Consider the following 20,175-nt stretch of genomic DNA (forward strand, 5'->3'; position numbering starts at 1 on the left):
TGAGAACAAAATCTAAGTATTTATTGCATAAAATAAAAATCAAAAGACAAAATTCATCATAGGGTTCATCTCCCTTAGGTATTTAGAAAATTAGTTCATGCTTGCAAATAAGAACATCATAGAGACAATATAACCACAAGAAACAAAGAAACTCATTATAATCTCCAAACAAATCAGAAGGGAATATTCAATCTTGATGGAAATCTACTTCAGAATCTGTTTCAATAGTGTTTTTCGAGTTGTTTTCTTGAATATTTTATGATGGCTCTCTCCTATCTTCTTATTTTTATCATATATAGGTCTTACAATGCCTAAAAAACCCTAAAAATTACATTTTTCCACTGTTTGTAATGCAATTCGTGAAATCGACATGGCCTGCCACATGACCTTGTGGAATGGTTTAGCCCATGTGGCCCTTGTACCTCGCCCCAATATTCTGATTTTCACTCATTTTTCACTCATGTTGCTCCCAAATGCTCTCCTAAGTATAAAAACATGAATTTAAAGGATTAGAATCATAAAATTCATCATTAACACAAAATAATCATTCAAACATGCATTAAGAATGAGGTTAAAGTATTTTACTTTTAGCACCTATCAGTTTTACAACTTAAGAACATTGTATGTGATTTAAGAATACCAAAGTTTGAATTTTGGAAGGCATGTATGTGTATGAATGATGATGCTAAATGTTGAATGCCCTTAGAATTAGTTAGAAGCCTAATGGTTAGTTAGAGATGAATATGTATTAACTTTAGATATAGGTACTTTGGTAAAGAATGAAAACTAATGAGTGTGTTTTGAGTACCGTTTGTAATAAATTAATAAATGAATTGATCATGGTTGAATCATGGCATGTTTGTAATGGGTTGAAAGAGTTCTATGTAGGTTATTTGTGTACCTATATGTATTTATGAAATAAGAAATAGGTTTGGGCATGAAATGAACTTTCAAACTTGTGGTTTTTGACCATCTGGATAAAAGTATCGATTCTAGGGACCAAGGTATTGATACTTGACCAAATGAACAGGTTTCAAAATGACAGTATGCCAATTCGGTATCAGTACCTATAATAAGTATCGATACCTAATTGTTTACATCGATACTTTTTCTCAAGTTATGGATAAAATGTTTGAACCCTAAATTTTAAAGTTTTGCAGAATGCCAAAATGATATTGATACCATTCACTAGGTATTGACCAGATTCTAACGTTTTTAAAATGTTATAGTTTGGTCCTTTTTCGTACCCAAATCTAATCTATTGTATTTTATGCTCGATTTAGTCCAGTTTTCATTTTTAATAATTAATGTGTTTGTAAATATGATCATTTAATGTTTTAAGTTGCACATTACTGTTCTGGTATTATTTGTAGCATCTCGTAGCTCAGGCCCGAAAACTGGACCGGGTACTGGGTGTTACAAAAGAAATACTCGAATCGATAAATAAAAATATCGTTATACACCCATGGAACAAGTAATTAAGCTTTCATGACCAAAATTGAAATCTTGTATGATAAGCAAAACCTAGCTACAACAATAATTCATATAGTTAGGAAGATTTAGAAAGGATAAATCCCAAAACTATTCATGAATTATGGTTTATTGTGGAATTGTATACATGAACTTTGATTTTTGCAATTTTAAACATGTAAATTTTGATTTGATCCAATTCTTGTAAATTATTAACACAATTATTGATATAACATAATTTTATCTTTATATATTGCATACATAAATAATTATATTTATCCAATATAAAGATAAATTGATGTATTTATTTCTTTAAATATGTATGATTAAATCAAAATTAACGTTTCAAGTATAAATTTGAACCACAATTAGAGTTTCACGTGTATAATTACACCAAATTAAAGTTTATGTATACAATTACACATTAAATCAAAGTTCATGTATAATTTTGAGATTTATCCCATTTAGAAATAATGAATCTTTGTACTTACATGTGGTCGTCCTTTCTAACAATGTGTAATGCATAAGAAGTATTACAAAAATCATGGGAACATGATCAACCTTTAATATGTTTTTTAAGGTCACTTAGGGCTTTAAGGAAAAGGACTTAGGTATGATAATAAGGAAAATTAGGTTCACAAACCTTAAGCACCTAGTCACTTTTAAATTCGATTAAGCATAAAGTATCATATTTCCTTCTTCCTCATAGTCATATTGTAACATCCTCAACCCGACACAATTCGTTGGATCTGGATCTTAGGTGTTACTACACAAAATACTTAAACAGGATTTTCGAAACAGTTACCATAAACTTCTTAGTAAAAACATTTTTCTAATTATTTAACTAATAGACTTAATATTTGAAAACAAGGGGAAAATATTACAAAATAAGTCATTACATCAAACTTGTTACAACATATACAATATAAAAGTTTGCTATGGACAAACTCTTAGGTCATAATCTTAACGGCGTTACTTTCCCATTGTATGCATAATAACCCACTTCCTCGCTAACTTGGCGTACTCCTGGAATCGTCCCTCCTAGTGTATACTCCAACAACACACCTGAAACAAAACCAAACAGTGTAAGTTCTGAAGAACTTAGCGATTTTTATCACAAAAATATGTGGGCAGAGACTTTAAATAACTTGAAGAACATTTGTGCACCATCTATCTTTTTGAACCACTTTCTTCTGTATCAGGCGAATACTATTACAGACTCGGTTTCCACTTATATGCCACTTATATGCCAATTATCATACTCTTAACATACCAATTCTTTCTTATCTAACTAATTGTAGATCCTTCCGGACATTTCATATATCGCCTTATCTCATGGACACTTATCAAAAGAACTTGCCTTCAGAGCCCACTTCATGCAAACTATAGCTTAACACATACCCTTATCCCAAAACAGTTGCTCCCAAACATTAAACATTGGCAGATACATACACATTTGGCTAATACTTAAACGAATCTGAATACCACCAAACTATTATTTAAATCATACATTAATTTGATACCTTACCAACTTACAGTGATAATGTACTACTCAAATAATGCAGATGAATTCCATACACAGAACCCCAAAATATTGGAATAACAACACCTTATATTGCAAATGGTTTTAGAAAAAATCATTATAAAACCCAAATATGGCAGATTCCAAATAATAATGATTCAACCACTACATATCACAGACGAACTCACATTAGCAATTTCTTAGGTCACACATAGCTACAGATACGTCCATATTAAACACTAACAGATTATCATGGTAGATACCCTTCTTAACATACAAACACACATTTCTGTTCAAGGAAAACCCCTTAACCTCAAACATATCATAACTTTTATCTCAACAATACTTCATATAGAACCATTAGAATTTATCCATAGCTTACCACAGAGGTGGATGAGCATATTTTATCAAACAAACTTGGTAGAACACACCACAAGGGCCAAACAAAATACGCCATAAAAGGCATCATACACAGTTTTTTTTTACTATCTCAGTGGACTTCATAGAAGGTGCCATAGGTTTCTTCCTTATGGATTGATACATAATTTCATGTATCGTGATCTTTCATTTCAATTCATACACTATCGAAGGCTACACCATGAATATAAGATAGACATATCATGCCATGGGTCTTAACCATATGGTCTTAGACACATTCATTTATCGTGATCTTCTATTTCGATTCATACACTATCAAAGGCTACACCATGAATATAAATACAAGCATATCATGCTATGGTTCTTAACCACATGGTCTTACATGCATTCATGTATCATGATCTACTATTTTGATTCATACACTATCGAAGGCTACACCATGAATATAAGTACAAACATATCATGCCATGGGTCTTAACCATATGGTGTTGCACACATTCATTTATCGTGATCTTCCATTTTGATTCATACACTACCAAAGGCTACACCATGAATATAAATATGAACATATGATGCTATGGCTCTTAAACACATGGTCTTACACACATTCATGTATTGTGATCTACTATTTTGATTCATACACTATCGAAGGCTACACCATAAATATAAATACAAACATATCATGACATGGGTTTTAAACACATGGTCTTACACACATTCATGTATCGTGATCTATCATTTCGATTCATACACTATCGAAGGCTACACCATGAATATAAATAAAGACATATCATGCCATGGGTCTTAATCCCATGGTCTTACACACATTCAAGTATCATGATCTGACATTTTGATTCATACACTATCGAATCGAAGGTTACACCATGAATACAAATACAGGCATATCATGCCAATATGGTTAGCAATATAACTGCCCTACTAGAGGCTTTATAATAAGACATTTTTCATTACTCACTTACCCAGATTTGATCGCATTCCTGATTGACTCATACTTTTCATGTCACAAGCTTTACCTACATACTTACCAATTAGCATTCCTCTCAACAGAACTTATTACATATCATCATAACACTTATCTTATCTTTACTATACTCACACACTTACCAATTATTATAAATATAATTATATTATATACATTTCTTCTACTTTAAAATTTTACTTAAGAGAGAGAGTCAAGGTAAAGATTCACCTGCTACTCACCTACTGTAGTTCAAAACTCCATATTCCACCATCCTTCTTAAACTAGCAGCAACAACAAAAGATCGAATGATCACTTATTAAACCAAGAATTCTTAACTTTCAGCATAATAAAGAAATGATGCCATTGGATTTAAGAAAAATAATCAGAAAGTACTCTCGAAAGAAGAAGAAGAACCTCCATCAGAATCCTTCTCACCCATATAAATATGACCCATCCTACCTATTGGAACTTAACAAGTGTCACACATTTCATAATTTGCCTTCTTAGTGGTCTACAATCTCTGAGAGAAATATAAATGAAAATTTTGCATTATAAATATCAAACTATTCTATCCAGTTGGTTCCTAACTAGGTCACTTTACAACTTAACTAGCACAGTACTTTAGACAAACAAGACGTTTTATACCTTTGGCGATAATTCGTATCATACTTACCACTTATCACTTAGCATTATCTTTTCCTTTAAATAGCAGAATATCCTGAAATAAAATGTTCATTTACACGACGATTACAATATGCCAAAAGAAATATTTGGACGGATTACACTTCGCCAAACAGATTATTTCACTACTACACGCCAAAATCTTGGATTCACTAGAGTTGGGGTGTGACACAAACATCTTTTTCTGTCATAACTTGTTTCACCAATACCCTTTGACAAAGCATGAGAATTTTAGAGAAGCGAATTTCAAAATATTTAGCAATAAACACAATTAAGCACTTGTATTGCTTTTTTTTTTCCTTTTTATGCTTTTTTTTTACTTTTTCACTTCTACAAATTTAGGATGATTACCGTTAACACGAGTGTAGATGACAACCCAAACACCTATCCTAAATTACTCAGTTAATCACACTTAAACAACCTCTAAATTTACTCATAACTACATTAGAGGAACATACTAGGAAACACCAAACACCTACCCTCAGTTACTCAGTTGGGCCACTAGTTCTTTTGAAACTCATGATATAGCCAAGTGAGTAATCATACTTATGATTTATTATAAAGGATAATCAATTAAGCACAATTTTCAATCTCGTCATTCAATACTTTAACCTCAAAAATAAATCCATAAGCACTTAACACTTAAAGTATTCAAATTAAGAGAAAAGGGTAAATGCCAAAATATAATCAAATTAAGAACATGGGCTACTTCAACGAAAAAGGATAAAAATATGCTCAACATATAAGTTTCGAGAATTAAACTTAGTTGGCATCAACATTGTTGCTTGGGCAAGAGAATGTGGGTTTGAACGTGTTCAAGCATGTTTCTATGGCTAGTTCTAGGAATTGTATAAAAAAATTATTGTTAGCGACAAGGCATAGTCAAATCACACAACATATTAATAAAAGATTTTAGATACTTCTAACTTATCAATGCTAATAATCTCCATCTTTCGGAGAAATTTTGTGGTTGCTACAAGATGGAATATTTCTAACTATTGGATGCTATTTATAAAGCTAAACTTAAAATTTAATTGATACATAATTCTAATATGAATTAAGTGATAATTAATTGATAAAATATTTTTCTATTTTATGCTTAGAATTTTATTCATTAAAACTCAACTTTACATTAACTTTTTAAAATTGAGTTACGACTTAAATTATAAATTTAAGTGTTAAATTATAATTGGAGCTTAATTTACATCAACATTCTTTTAGTACTTAAATTGAAAATTTAACTATTAAACTAAATTATTGAATTATAAGTTGATGTTTGCTCAAGATTCTTTCAACTATTAAATCAAAATTATTATCAATATTTCACGATAATGTTTTTAAATTGTTAAATTTATATTAATTTATAATTAAATTTTAATTATTTTAACAATGATAATATCACGATTTACAAATATTCTTGTTGGCAAGTTGATGTTGGTTGTTCCATGTTATGTTATAGAGAAATTGTTTCTCTACTTGGGCCTTGAATAGATTTCATTTGTGTCAAGTTCGGTCCACTTGAATGTGGCATATTTGACAACACCAGAATCATGGGTAAACTACGGTACTAAGACTCCCAATTGAATTGCTTGAGGTAACTGGATAATTTTGAAAGTCTTACTGTTAATGTTACTTTTTAAAGATAAATATCATATTTATTCAAGAGAGGGTTGGAGTAGTTGAAGATCGATTTATGAAGACTTTTATGTGATAAATACTCGGGATAATTAATTGGATAAGTTTAGCTTTTAAATAGGATTTTAAAATCTATCAAAACATTATTAATTGACCATTTGAAGATACCTATACATAGGTTGTTTTGTGCCACATAGTTAGAGCAGTTTTGGAGTGTCTTTGTCGACAACTTTGCTATTTTCTTGTGGTTATTTTGCAAAAATATTTAAGGTATTCTTTGGAGAGTTTATTGATCTTATTGTGAGGTATTTTGGTGTGTGATTTGTGACAATGAATTTTGGTATTGGGGCTACAATTACTTCTTTGAGTAAGGGTAGATTGAGTTTAAGTCAACAGCTGATTCGAATGATTGTTGAATAAATTCATTCACTGGGCAAGGCTCTCCAAATGGAGGACTGTTAAGCAAACTTAAAGTGCCATCTTTCAAAAATCTAGTGATTCTTTCTTGGTTAATATGACCAAGTCCCAAATGTCAAAGGTAAGCCTCAATAGACTGAGAAGTTTTAAGTCTTTTATTTGAAATTTCAGTCTCAAGCAGTGTGTACTTTTTTTGTTTGCTAAAATAAAGATTATTTGACATCCATACATTACAAAGAAGTTTGAAATTTCTAAATATTGCAATATTATTAGTAAAAGTCACAATCAAGCTATCTTTATATGTAGGAAATTGAAATCAAGTTTCTTTTGAAACATGGTACATAGAAAACGTCTTTCGAAATAATCTTCCTAAAATTATCAAAATAAAGATGTACATCTCCCACTACTTCAGCTACCACAATTGTCCCATTTTCGGTTTGCAACAATAGGCTCTTATCTTTAGGATCTTTTGTCTCCTCAAACCCTTATAAAGAAACACATTTGTGATTAGTGGTTTCTGAATCAATGATCAAAGATCTATTGAATCTTTCACTAAAACAACTTCTATCATCAAGAGTTCTATACTATTGTTTTTGGTGGCCAGGTATTCCTTCCACTATTTATAGTTCACCTTGAAGTGTCATTTCTTACTACAGATGATGCATTTAGACTTAGATAAGTCGTTAGGCTTCCTAGTTCTCTTCATTTCCACTTGTGGTGGCGTAAGGACCTTAGCCTTACCTTTGCTAGCACGCTTTACCTTCCCTTTTGAAGAATACGCAACAATAATGTTTTATTCTACTATTCAGACGGGCTGACCACCATTCAGCATTTGCACATAGGATTGTAACCTTCAAGAGTTCTATAAGTGTCGTGGTCTTATTGCAAGGTTATATGTGGCCCAGAAGCCTGCAAAATTCTTGTACGAGCTCTTGAAAACCATCTCAATCTGAGTGTTCTAGTCCAAATTAGCCTCAATATTCGTGACCTTGGCAAATTATACCATAAGAGCAATCATATGATTTTTGACCGGAGTGTCCAACTTTTGCTGGGCATTCATCAAACTAGTAATATCTGGCAGTCATGCCAAGGCAGCTTAGCCTCCAAACTCTAGCTTGTCTAGAATCACTTTGGCAGTCTTATAACTCTATCCAGTTGCTTATAAAGGGTACTAGTCATGCTTTCTGGCATATAACAACGAGCTATCACATTAGACTCCTCCCAATGTTTTCTAGCCTCAAATTGAGTGGTCTGATGGCACTTATTATCAAGAACTGTTTTAAGCTTCTCACAGCTTAGGACAATCATCAAGTTTCTTTTCCATTTCTTATAATTATTTTTGTTCAATTTGTTCTCAGTGACTATATTTAATAGGGGAGTACGTGTCATTTTCAAATTGAAAATACAACATTCATTAATTAATATCCTTTTATCAAGCAAATATTTGAAAATGTTTTGCAAAATTATTGACTTCCTTTAAATGTGTTATCGTTTAGAGTAAACATGCAAATAAAAATATAAATATTTAAGTGCGGTATTTGCAAGCATACAAGTCAATTTGTAATATAGTATTGTGTTACAACAAAACACCGGTAAGTGTTCCGAGGATCGTACCCAAAGAATTGTAAATTGGAGAAATTATTATTCAATTAATTACAGAAAGTAATTATTAATCCAATCGAGTCACAAATTATTAGTGTAAATCCAAAAAATATTGAGTAAACTAATTAAATTAATAAACCTAAATTAACCTAATGGAATTTCCTACTCCTAGTGTAAAAAATGCAAGTCTCTAGCCTATGATCGATTCAAACCCTAATTAATAAACAGGAGATTAAGTAATTTCAGAAGTAAGGTTTTAATATGTCTTAGCTATTAATTAACTAGTATTACCTTCTGACCTCTTCTAATTAATTAATTGGTAGATACTTGCTTATCTCCAAACCTCACTTTCTCAATTGAGATAAATTATGATTTACTCAGTAAGCTTGTCTCCCGACCTCATTTAACCTTTGATTACTTCTTAGGGTTGTCAAGCCAAGGGTTTAAGAACACATAATTTATATCAACTAAATATATTATGAACCATTATTCTTTTGTTAATTAATCGACTTAAGTAATTAATCAGTTTAGCAAACGAATCATGCAAGATATGAATAAAGCGCGAGAAATTATTCTAATATTCATAAAATTGTCAGTTGATCTAATTAACAAAATATAAATAAAACAATAAAATAAAATAGTAGAGAGAATGCTCATTGATAATATATTGAAGCCTGGTTTCAAAGCAATCTCCGCTTGCAATTGTCTTCACATCGGAATAAGATCTTCTAACTAAGAGAACTTAAAAGAAAAGAAAAATAAAAACTGAAGAAAACTATCTCCGTCTAAAACTATACACTAATTTGTGTACAGGAGCCTTTTATTTATAGGATAAAATGTGTTCACTTTATGCCCAATATGCCCCTAATACTAATAAATGCTCGATATCAAATAGAATCTTAAAATCTTGTCAAACTCAACCATTGAGTCATTATTGCTTTTGACCTAGGTTTAGGCCCATGCTGGCCTAATAGGTTACTAGCACTAAAAAATGTGTCAAAAACACATATTTTATTAACTTTTACTACTTAGCTACTAACTACTAAAATTGTAATAATTAATTATAAAATCCCTAGAAAACAAACTCCTTAGGTGCGAAAATATCCCAAAATAACTACTACATTTGACGTTAGGTCACATACGTTACGCATTAAGATGATGCATGCATCTTATATTAATCTTTGAAAAATTTGTAAATCATTGTAATGAAAATTCCTACAACCATTGAATCAAGCCACTATGGAGTGATCATGATCAACTAGTAAGAACATGAATTTCCATCCAATTAGTACATGAACCTAATTCTTTAGGCATTCACATGTACTAATAATCGTGCAATGTTTGTCCATCACTCTAACTTAAGTAGAGCTTCATGGAAAGTTATTTAACTACAATATCTTGAGTGTATAACCATCAACTCAACACCTATTGCATCATGCACTACAAATGAGTCATCGTGGGATAATCTCACTAAGTAACATGTTGTGACTAGTAGTGCTCTTTGAAGACAAAACTCTTGTTATATCACACGATAATACGTACCTCAGATGTCGGTCCAACTATCACATGATTACAAGAAAATTCGACTTACTTTCAGGAAATCTCCTCAGTGAAGTCCACATGACAATCCTATTGTAGGGTAGTTAAATTGTCATGCCATCACAAGAGACCATTGATGGAGGTCGTAAGTCTTGTTTAGGGACCTTTTCCCACTTAATATTTTAAAAATAGGCAAGGTTTTCAATCTCTAATTTCAATCATGAATGATCAATATATGCATCAAAAGTGCATGTAGCATTCTTCCCAAAACTATATGACATGCTTATCATAGATATGTATTAACATACATTTGTAGTTAGATAAATATCATCATGCTTATCATATATATAAAAGCATAAAAATTTAAATGACCTTAACTAGCCAAAGTTTCCATGAATCCATCTTAGAAAAATAAAAAAAATACAAAATTTACCCTAAAGCATACTTTTAGTCTTTAATTTTGCCACCATGAATTTCTACTACGATACCGATTCACATTTTCTTATCATCATTGCCGTCAACCACCGTTGGGCCATTGGTAAACCATCATTGTCTAACTATCTTGGGTCATTGTCAGACCACCAGTAGGCACCATTGCCAATCACTGCCGTCAGCTTTGATCACTGGCCCATGCCATCGGACACTACCGTTGGACCACCAAAAGCCTCTTGTAGCCAAACCACCATTAGCTTCTCGCCAGTTTGGCTGGGTCAAGTTTGTGTTGTCTTGATTGGCTTATTGATAGTGTAGTTTTAGAAAACACATTGCTCATTGTTTCACTCAACAAAACCTCACTATCTTATATTGCAGCGAAAACTAAATTTATGAAAGATTTAACATTAAGCCAAGTATCATGCATTGTCCAATTTTAGAATATGCTTTAAAAATCAAATTAAAGTGTTAAGTATTCATGAATGAAAACACCAAAATAGAATAAAACCCAAACCACAATCCAAATAACGTTACAGTCCAAAAGAAAAACCAAATGAAATTTAAGTAAAACTTATGTTGAATAATTATTTAGTTCAAAGTTTGTTGTATGTCCGCATGCCGTGTCTGCTCCTAGTCTTGAGCATTACCTGAGATGTTTGAAACTATAGGGTGAGCAAAATAGCTTAGTGTGAGTCTAAATAGTAAGAACATTCAATTATCCATACAAATATCAATCAATAAATTAATGCAACATATCACATAACATAAAATATTATCTTTCGAGTGTGTCCTGGACATAATACATTACAAAAAGAATCTTACCAAACCATCCACTACACACCACGAGTTCCCTAGAACCCATCTGCCAAACTCTAAACATATTAAGCTAAGTTTAATGCAGTTAAACCATCTTTATACGTAATGCAATTATACTACTATTCAAAATGCGATATAATCATTATTCTCCTCATCATTCCCGGTGTAGTGCACAATATGCAGTGCACTGACAACATATATACAAACTTAATGCACATGTGATATGTCATACAAAATACAACCAAGAACATGTTTCTATTACATTTACATTTTAGAAGCATTCTTTACACGCCCTGATTACATTACTCAATTTCATTCAATAGTAACACTTATCAAGCATTCGATTTCACTATCAATACAATGACATTCTAACATGCCTTAATTTCATAATCATTTCATAAGTAATCTTTCCGGTGCATGTATAGCTAACTTTCATTTAATGCATTTCATGGCACATCACCCAAACATACAGTCTTTATTTACATATTAATACATTTTATGCATACCACCAATATTCATTTTATATATAAATCATACATTTCATTTCATACAACATCTCACATATAAACAACTAATCAACCATGCAAATTTTGCAATCGTGCCATTTAATTAGGGCTCAAAACGTACCTGATTCGGCCACATTAAAATAACTTAATTAGCCATTTAAATAAGCCCGACCAGCAAGCTTAAATATCAATTTAACCACTAAAAATAAAATTTAAAAACTCAAGTCTACAGGTTAGAACCCACACATTAATTTTGGTCTACTTGAAAAATTTGCGATTCCTCCTTTAAACTTAAATTGAACCTAAGTTAAAATATAAAATTTACCAAGTTAAGATGCTCTTAAATAAGTTGTAAAACACCCTCTATTGGATTTACCAAAATAGTGCTACCATATCTTAATTACAAAATCCAAATCAGTTAGTTCACTTACATTGATTCAGTGAGAAATGAAGGCGCAAAGGGTGAATGTCTCACTATTGGTCTGGAGCGTTTATGTCAGCGTCTAACACAATAAAATACTAAATTAGTAACTAATCATCCATTTAAAACCTTAATTAAATCAACTAACACATTCCCTAATAAAAAAGTCAAAACTACGCATTAACCCGCAAACAACCGCACTTACTCTTCCCAATTTGTTAGATCTAAGTCGCCAAACAAAGGGAGATCAAATTTCCCTAAATAATAAATTATTAAAGGCTGATTAAGAATTTTTTAATAGATATAAACCTTGCTGGAAATAATTTGTAAAAGTAACAAAAGTAAACAGCCCCTAATGTAAGTTCTAGGAGGGACACACCACCAAAATTGGCAACGAAGAGGATTGTTTTGAAAAACACCAAAGAAATTTGTTTTTAGGAAGAAATGAACCTATCTAAACTTGAAAAATATAAGTAAATCAAGGATGGAATCATATTTTTAAATCGAAACAAGGGCTCAAAATGGCAGCCACAAAAAGAAAGGTTTTAGGGGTGTCAACCACCACCAACGGTGGTGATTTTGTGGCTACTTTGGGAGCTTAATAAATATTAATTTGAAGGCTGGAAATTTATCATTTAAATCATTAAAAGTCATCAACATTCAAGATCTATAAAAATGGTCCTTTTATAGAAAAATTTGATAAGAAAAATGAAAGAAAAAGGCACTTACTTTAGAAAGGAAAAAAGGGCGACAACAGAGATCTTTGTGGTTGCAATAGAGGACAATTTTTGAGTGGTAAAAGTGATAGGTTTGAGGCTGAAAATTTAAGGGGAATGGAAGCAATAGAGAGGAGGAGAATGGTGCAAAAAATCCACTCATAATGATGAAAAGATGGCGGTAGAGAAAGGGGTTTTGGGCGGCGACACAATGATGGAAAGGAGAAGAAAATTGAATAAGGAGAGAAAAGAAGAAGAAGAAGGGGCGGCTAGGGTTGAAAGTAAAAGACTAAAGGCTGATAATTAAGTGAAAAATTACTTTTTATACCTAGGTTAATAGGCATGGGCGGCACAAAAAATAGGGGGAAGGAGAAAATTTAGCAAAATTAAGCTATTTTGCAAGGGAAGGACATCGAATTCGAGAGCTTGAGCTAATTGCATTGTCTCCTTATTTCCTTTTTAACCATTAAGCTAATGGGTCATAACCATTAAGCTAATGGCTAATTCATGTTACAATTTTACATTTTTAAACCAAAAATTTAGGATGTTACACGGTAAATTAATAAATTACATTTAATTTTCTAGGAATAATAACTTTGGAAAAATTACTTTATCATACACAATAATAAAATGATATCATGCATTCATTCGCATGCATAACCCTAAACATGTCACATCTTATCAAAATTAATCACACATGAAGAAGAGAGAAGTTTAATCTTGATTTATACTATAAACATAATACAACCTGATGCTCTTATGTCAATTGTTGGAAAAAATCTGATTTGAAAATAGTTTTCTTGCACAACGAAAAATAAAAATTTTGAAAAGCGATTTGTGACAATTATAGCAATAAACCCTTTACCAAAATCATACGTATTTTCAACTTGATGAATCATTGTTGTTCCTGACTTCCAATCGAACAACCTTCTCCACTATTCTCATACCATGAACTATATAGAGTGTGGGCTCCAACAATTCAAATCAAATATATAACTAGAAATAGTTTTCTTTACTTTCAATGTGAAAGCAAATCTTTTCTCAATATAAACAGATAGAATTGTTATTCTGGAAAATAAATTTAATATTTAGAGAATAAACTCTCATTATTTATAGGTAGAGTAATAATATCTTAAAGTTGTATATTTAGTCTCATTGGTGTCAACTATTTATAAGAAGAAGAGGTAAAACCCTTGTTGAATTGTAAAGATTTATTTTAATAGAAAAATGTACTCCTAGTCTAGCGAGGAGTATGTGAGGTGGCAACCTTAGTTAAACAAGCCAGGGTTTGTCGTCCCTTTTTTAAAAATGAGGGATTTTTTGGTCTTTCCCATATCAGGTCTAATTACAAGTACTTCCTCTACTTTTAACCTAGTAATTTATAATTCGATCCAACCCAATATTTGTTTTTCTATTTCCCAAAATAAACATCTCAAATTAACTTAATTAAATAATTTCCCAATTAAATAATTTTCTCAACCCAATTCTAATTTCGTTAAAATCATGACAACTTTACCGTAAAAGAATCTATGAGAAAATATATTTAATATTTCTACATTCAATGGATTCACCATGACCAATGAATTTATTTCCAACTTCAAACTTTCTTATATTTGAAAACCATAAATTCATTTTCAGGTTATTTTATTTTGGAGAGAACCACATTTATTTCCAAATGTTTCTCATTTCTCTATTTTTATCATTTTTGTTTATTTCATTCAACATGCAATTCATTTTTGGTTTCAACAAGCTAGCGAAGGGATCGATTGGATATATGCGATTAGGGCTCAAATGATTTATAATTAAGTTTCATCTTTTCACCGATTAATTATAAATTAATTTAGTCACAAAGCTATTCCAATATAATATCATGATTGAGCTATCGCCAATGGCATACCATTACGAAAGTAACTCGATCAGTGCTCATCCAATGACATTGTCATAAGTGTGTTACCCTCATAGGATATCATTGATCTCTTTGGGATAAATTCATTCTCTCAATATGTTCCTATTTTATCTCATGGTAACCATTACATCTCCCTACATGAAAATGTATTTACTATCAAAAAGTAATCAAGTCATTCATTAGAAAGACGAACGATCGGTGGACACGTTCACTTTTCAATAGCCATTCAATGTCAATGAGAGGATATCATTTACCCATTCCCGGGCTATGAATCCCAATGTAGTGCATGACGCTACATACTATAGAAGTCCTATACACAATGTACCAGCTTTAGTGTAACGACCCAAAAGTTGGTGGTGTCAGAAATGCAATTTCAAGGCTTGTTTTCGTAAATCGAACCCGTAAAATTCTAACTTAATTAAACTTTGAATAGGTAATTTTTTCGAATTAGTGATTAATTAAGGTACTGGAACTAAATTGCAAAATTGATAAAAGTTCATTTGTTAGAAAAAAATTTAATTAGAAACTAGGAGTAGGGATTAAGAAGGCAATTATACCTTCTTAAACTATAGTGGGCAGTAGGAACAAAGAAAACACAATGATTATATAGTAAAATTTGTTATAATTAAAATAAATAAATAAACATATTTCTATTTTCATCTTTAACAATAGAAAATTGAATAAGAAGAAGAATAACTTTTGGCCTTAGGGATTTCACATTTAAACATTCAATTGCTGAAAATGGTGCAGTATCGTCGAAAGGGAAAGGAAAGGCAGAAGCCGACAATGAATTTGACACACTGTAGCTTGGACCTAACGATCGGGTCAAGTATAAGGTGTTAAATTTAGTGGTATCTGAGCTATAGGTTTAGTTGATTCTCGAACTAAAATGAGCTAAAAAATTGAGTTTAGAGTTACATGTCAAGGTTGAGTCAAGTCTGAGTTAGGATTGGATGCTGATTGTAAATTATTTTGTCTTATATTTGTAAATGTCTAATGAGTTAATGTGAGTTGTTGAATTAGAAGTTAACAGTGATAATCATTCTGTAAAAGGTCAAAAAAATGGAGATGAATGCACACGATGATGATCAAACTAGTACTTAAGGTGAGAATAGAGAAGATAGATCTCGCCAAAAGGATAAAGGCTTTGAAGGCTTATTCCGTGAAATAACAAAATTCCTTCAAGGAATAGTAAAAATTATTTTGTAAACTACAATAATGCCTGTAATTCATCAAATTATAGGATTGAAAATTGTTGACCCTTCTTCAGTAGAAAATTTTGAAGCCCTCAGAAAGAGAATTAGGACCTGTAATTCAAGACCTCTACCAAAGTGAACTAAGGGGACTTGAAGATCATAGAGACCAACTTCATTAAAAATTGGGTTAAAAAAACACTCGATCAATCAATCGGTGAAATTGGTGGACAACGTTAAAGGTCCAATAAAAGATATGACCATTCCAACATGTGAACACTGCGAAAACAAACACTGAAGTGAATGTTGGAAGAAAATAAGAGCACGCTATTTGTTAAGTGCTAAAAGTAACATGTTTGTACTTCATTCTTAATGTGTTTTTGGGTGATTAAACAATGTTAATTATGAATTATATGCTCCTAACCCTTTAAATTCATGCTTTGATGCTTAATAGAGCATTTGGAGCAAAAGGATTGAAAATAAGTGAAAACTGGTAAAACGGATAAGGGACCGTGTGCTTTGGCCTGCTCAACTTAGTGGATTGTATTTGATATTTGTGGGAGTTCAGAGATCCGTTTATCCGATGTATGAAAATACTTATGAAAATTAAATTGACTTGTTTAATTATAACAATTGATTTTTTTGTGATTATTTCTATAACAATTGATGATTGAAAGCTTTGAATAATTGATTTTTGGTGTTGAAAATACTTATGAAAAGTAAATTGACGTGTTTAATTATTTTTATATGACAATTGGTGAATGATTAGTTGTGAATTAAGCATGAATTAGATGTTAATTTACTTGTTGTTTTTATTAACATTCATTGAGCATTTTAAAGCTCAAACTCTCACATTCGTCTAGATAATTGACTAGATTGAGGAGCTGAGGAGTCGAGCAAGAGAGCTCCAAGAGATTTAGGCTTGGTAGAGACTTTATTATACATTTTAGAAACTGTAATTGGGCATTGTGGAACTCCTAGGAATATAGTTTGATTTTGGTTATAAATGGACTTTGGACATTGAACATTTATTTTTGATGGTTTTATAATAATTTTGAGGCATGTTTGAGTTTAATTATTGATTGATTTACGATATATTGTTGCTTGATAACACGGTGATTGTTAACACGGTGTGTGAAACATGAAATTTATACTAACGATTGTTTAAATTAAACTTCCACGGAGTGGTTTACTAGCGACTAAGGTACGCCACTTGTTTGATTTAATCGGTGTTTGATGTACATGAGACTAATTTCCTAATTCTATTTAATTGAGGTTTAATTGATGTCAATAAATTCAATTGAAGTTGTGTGTATATGTATAATAGTTAATCGTAGTTAAATCAGGTTAAATTGACCACTAAAATATGCAAAATCGAGTTTTAAAATGAGTTTTTCAAAAAAATAGTTGCAATGGTTTTCACACGGGCGTGTGCCTGTCCACACGGGTGTGTCATGGGTTGTACACGGGAGTGTCGGTAAGTGACACGGGCGTTTGGAAATTGGAGCTATCACACACGGGCATGTGGGATTTCCACACGGACGTGTGTGATATGCCTAAAAGTTTTTCGCAATGCGAACACAATCATTTAATGACATACAGTCTAGGGGACACGACCGTGTGGGTTTTGGGTGGTTTGAATTTTTGTCTTTTTCAATTGGTATTCTAATATGTTTTTGTTACGATTTACTCTTGAAAATTGATTGGTTTAATTAGCCCTAGATGATAAGGAAACTTAGTAATAATTTAGGATTAGTCTCGTAAAGGGTAAAACTCAATAGAAACACACTTAATTTGTAACTCAAAATAGGTCCTGGTAGTTTGTACTTGTTACAGTTTAGGATTAGTCTCGTAACTCTTTGAATTCGGGCTGGTCGTCCTAGTCGGGTTTGCAGTGTCACGGTTTGATTTTTATTTTACGCAATAAATACTTAGTTTCTTGTTCTCAATTATGTGTGCTTAATTCTTGATTTAATATTTCTAGATTATTGATCCATGTATGATATGCTAAAATAAGAGGAGAAATAGACTCTGTTTAAGAGTAGATCTTACGTAATTGAGTGGAGTTGCATACAATATTAGAAATAGAACAACATAAATCTACCGGATTAGTGTCAAATCTAACAGGGGAATCCATAGCATGAGTTAATGCGATAATAGGGGTTTTAATTAGAAAGAATTTTCAATTAATCAACCTAGATTCAGTTGCTCTTACTCTCAAAAGAGATATTAGCATAATTTAGGGATTTCTATGGGTTAAGATACTAAGTAAAGAAATTGTGTAATTTAGATTGATAGTGACAGATAAAGTCTAGGTGAATTCTTTCTTGGGTATTGTTTCGCTTCTTGGTTATTACTCGATTTTTTTTGTGTTTTGTTCTTTGTAGTGTTCATTAGTTAATTAATTTAGTTAATTTTTTTAATCAATCACTCGAATTTATCGGCTAAATAATAGAAAGACGGTAATTACTAGTACTTCTAGTCTTCGTGGGAACGATATATTTGCTCACCATAGCTATACTATTAATTGAGAGGTGCACTAGCCTTTGTCACAGTTTTAGTTTGTTCACGATGCATCAAGTTTTTAGCGCCATTACTGAGGACTAGAATATTAGGACAACTTTATTTCTATTAATTTAGTCATTTTTATTTTTTTAATATTTTTATTTTAATTGTTACATTTTTATTTTTATTTTGTTTAATTCTTATAGGTTCTTTTGGTTTATGACTAGAGGCAACCCATTGAAACCATTAGTTTTTTATAGTGAGATCGTAAAAAATACTCGTAAAAGTCGTAGAGAGGTTAAAGAAAATTAAGGTCAACATATTGTAATAGATGATCAAGAGGAAAAGGACATTATTGTTGAGATGGATGATAATCCTAATAATCAACAGCCTCCACCAAATCCAGCTCCTCGGACTATGTATGACCTTGCTAAGCCCATTTTGGTTGGGGCTGAATTGAGTATTGTCAGACTAATTATTATTGCAAAAATTTTGAGATTAAGCCAAACAAAATTTAGATGTTTAGTAGTATGTTAAGTTTGATGGGTTGCAGATAATGATCTGAATGCTCATTTAGTTAATTTTCTAGAGATCTATGACACTTTTAAGATTGATAGTGTTATTAATGATGTCAAACGCTTACGGTTGTTCCAATTCTCTTTAAGGAGCAAGGCAAAATAGTGGTTGGATTCACTTCCTCGGGGTTCTATCATGACTTGGGCTTAGGTGATTGAGAAGCTTTTGATGAAATATTTTCCACTAGCTAAAATAGTTAAGTTGAGGAAAGACATCTCCTCTTTTGATCAATTTGACATTGAGACACTATACGATACATGGAAGAGATTTAAGGATTTGTTGAAAAGGTGTCCTTATCATGGACTACCACTATGGCTCCAAGTTCAAACTTTTTACAATGGTTTGAACCCCTCAACTAGACAGGTGGTTGATGTAGCAGCTGGTAGCATATTGAATAACAAAACACCTGAGACAACCCAAGAGTCTATTGAAGAGATGGCACTAAACAATTTTCAGTGGCAAGTTATGAGAGTAAAACCTGCCAAGGTAGCTGAAATTTTTTATATTGATGCAGTTTCTAAGTTGTCGAGTCAGGTTGAAGCTCTTTATAACAAAATTGATGGTTTGAGTTTGGCTAAATAGGTGAATCTGATAATGCAATTGAGATGAAACTGGAGTTGGGATGATGAATCTAGAAAGTTTTCCCTTCAAGTCTAAAATGGAGCATGACCAAGTCAATTTTATGGGTAATAGTTCTAGATCTCAAAACAACCCTTATAGCAATAATTATAATCTAAAATGGAGGAATCATCCAAATTTCTCTTGGGGTGGTCAAGGTAATCAAAGGTCATAACACCCTCCAGGTTTTTAGCAACCTTATCAACAAGAAAAGAAACCAAACTTTGAGAAGATATTAGCTGAATTTATTTCGATGTCTG

At 31.7% G+C, this 20,175-nt stretch overlaps 1 non-coding gene across 1 annotated transcript; it reads right to left on the minus strand.

The window, feature by feature from the left end:
* Positions 1-19,495: 19,495 nt before the first annotated feature.
* Positions 19,496-19,602, minus strand: LOC128036400 (small nucleolar RNA R71). Its single transcript, XR_008193197.1, has one exon. It is a non-coding gene; the product is annotated as a small nucleolar RNA R71 (small nucleolar RNA).
* Positions 19,603-20,175: the final 573 nt, after the last annotated feature.

Source organism: Gossypium raimondii, chromosome 13 (genome assembly GCF_025698545.1).
Source record: "Gossypium raimondii isolate GPD5lz chromosome 13, ASM2569854v1, whole genome shotgun sequence".
NCBI classification, from domain to species: domain Eukaryota; kingdom Viridiplantae; phylum Streptophyta; class Magnoliopsida; order Malvales; family Malvaceae; genus Gossypium; species Gossypium raimondii.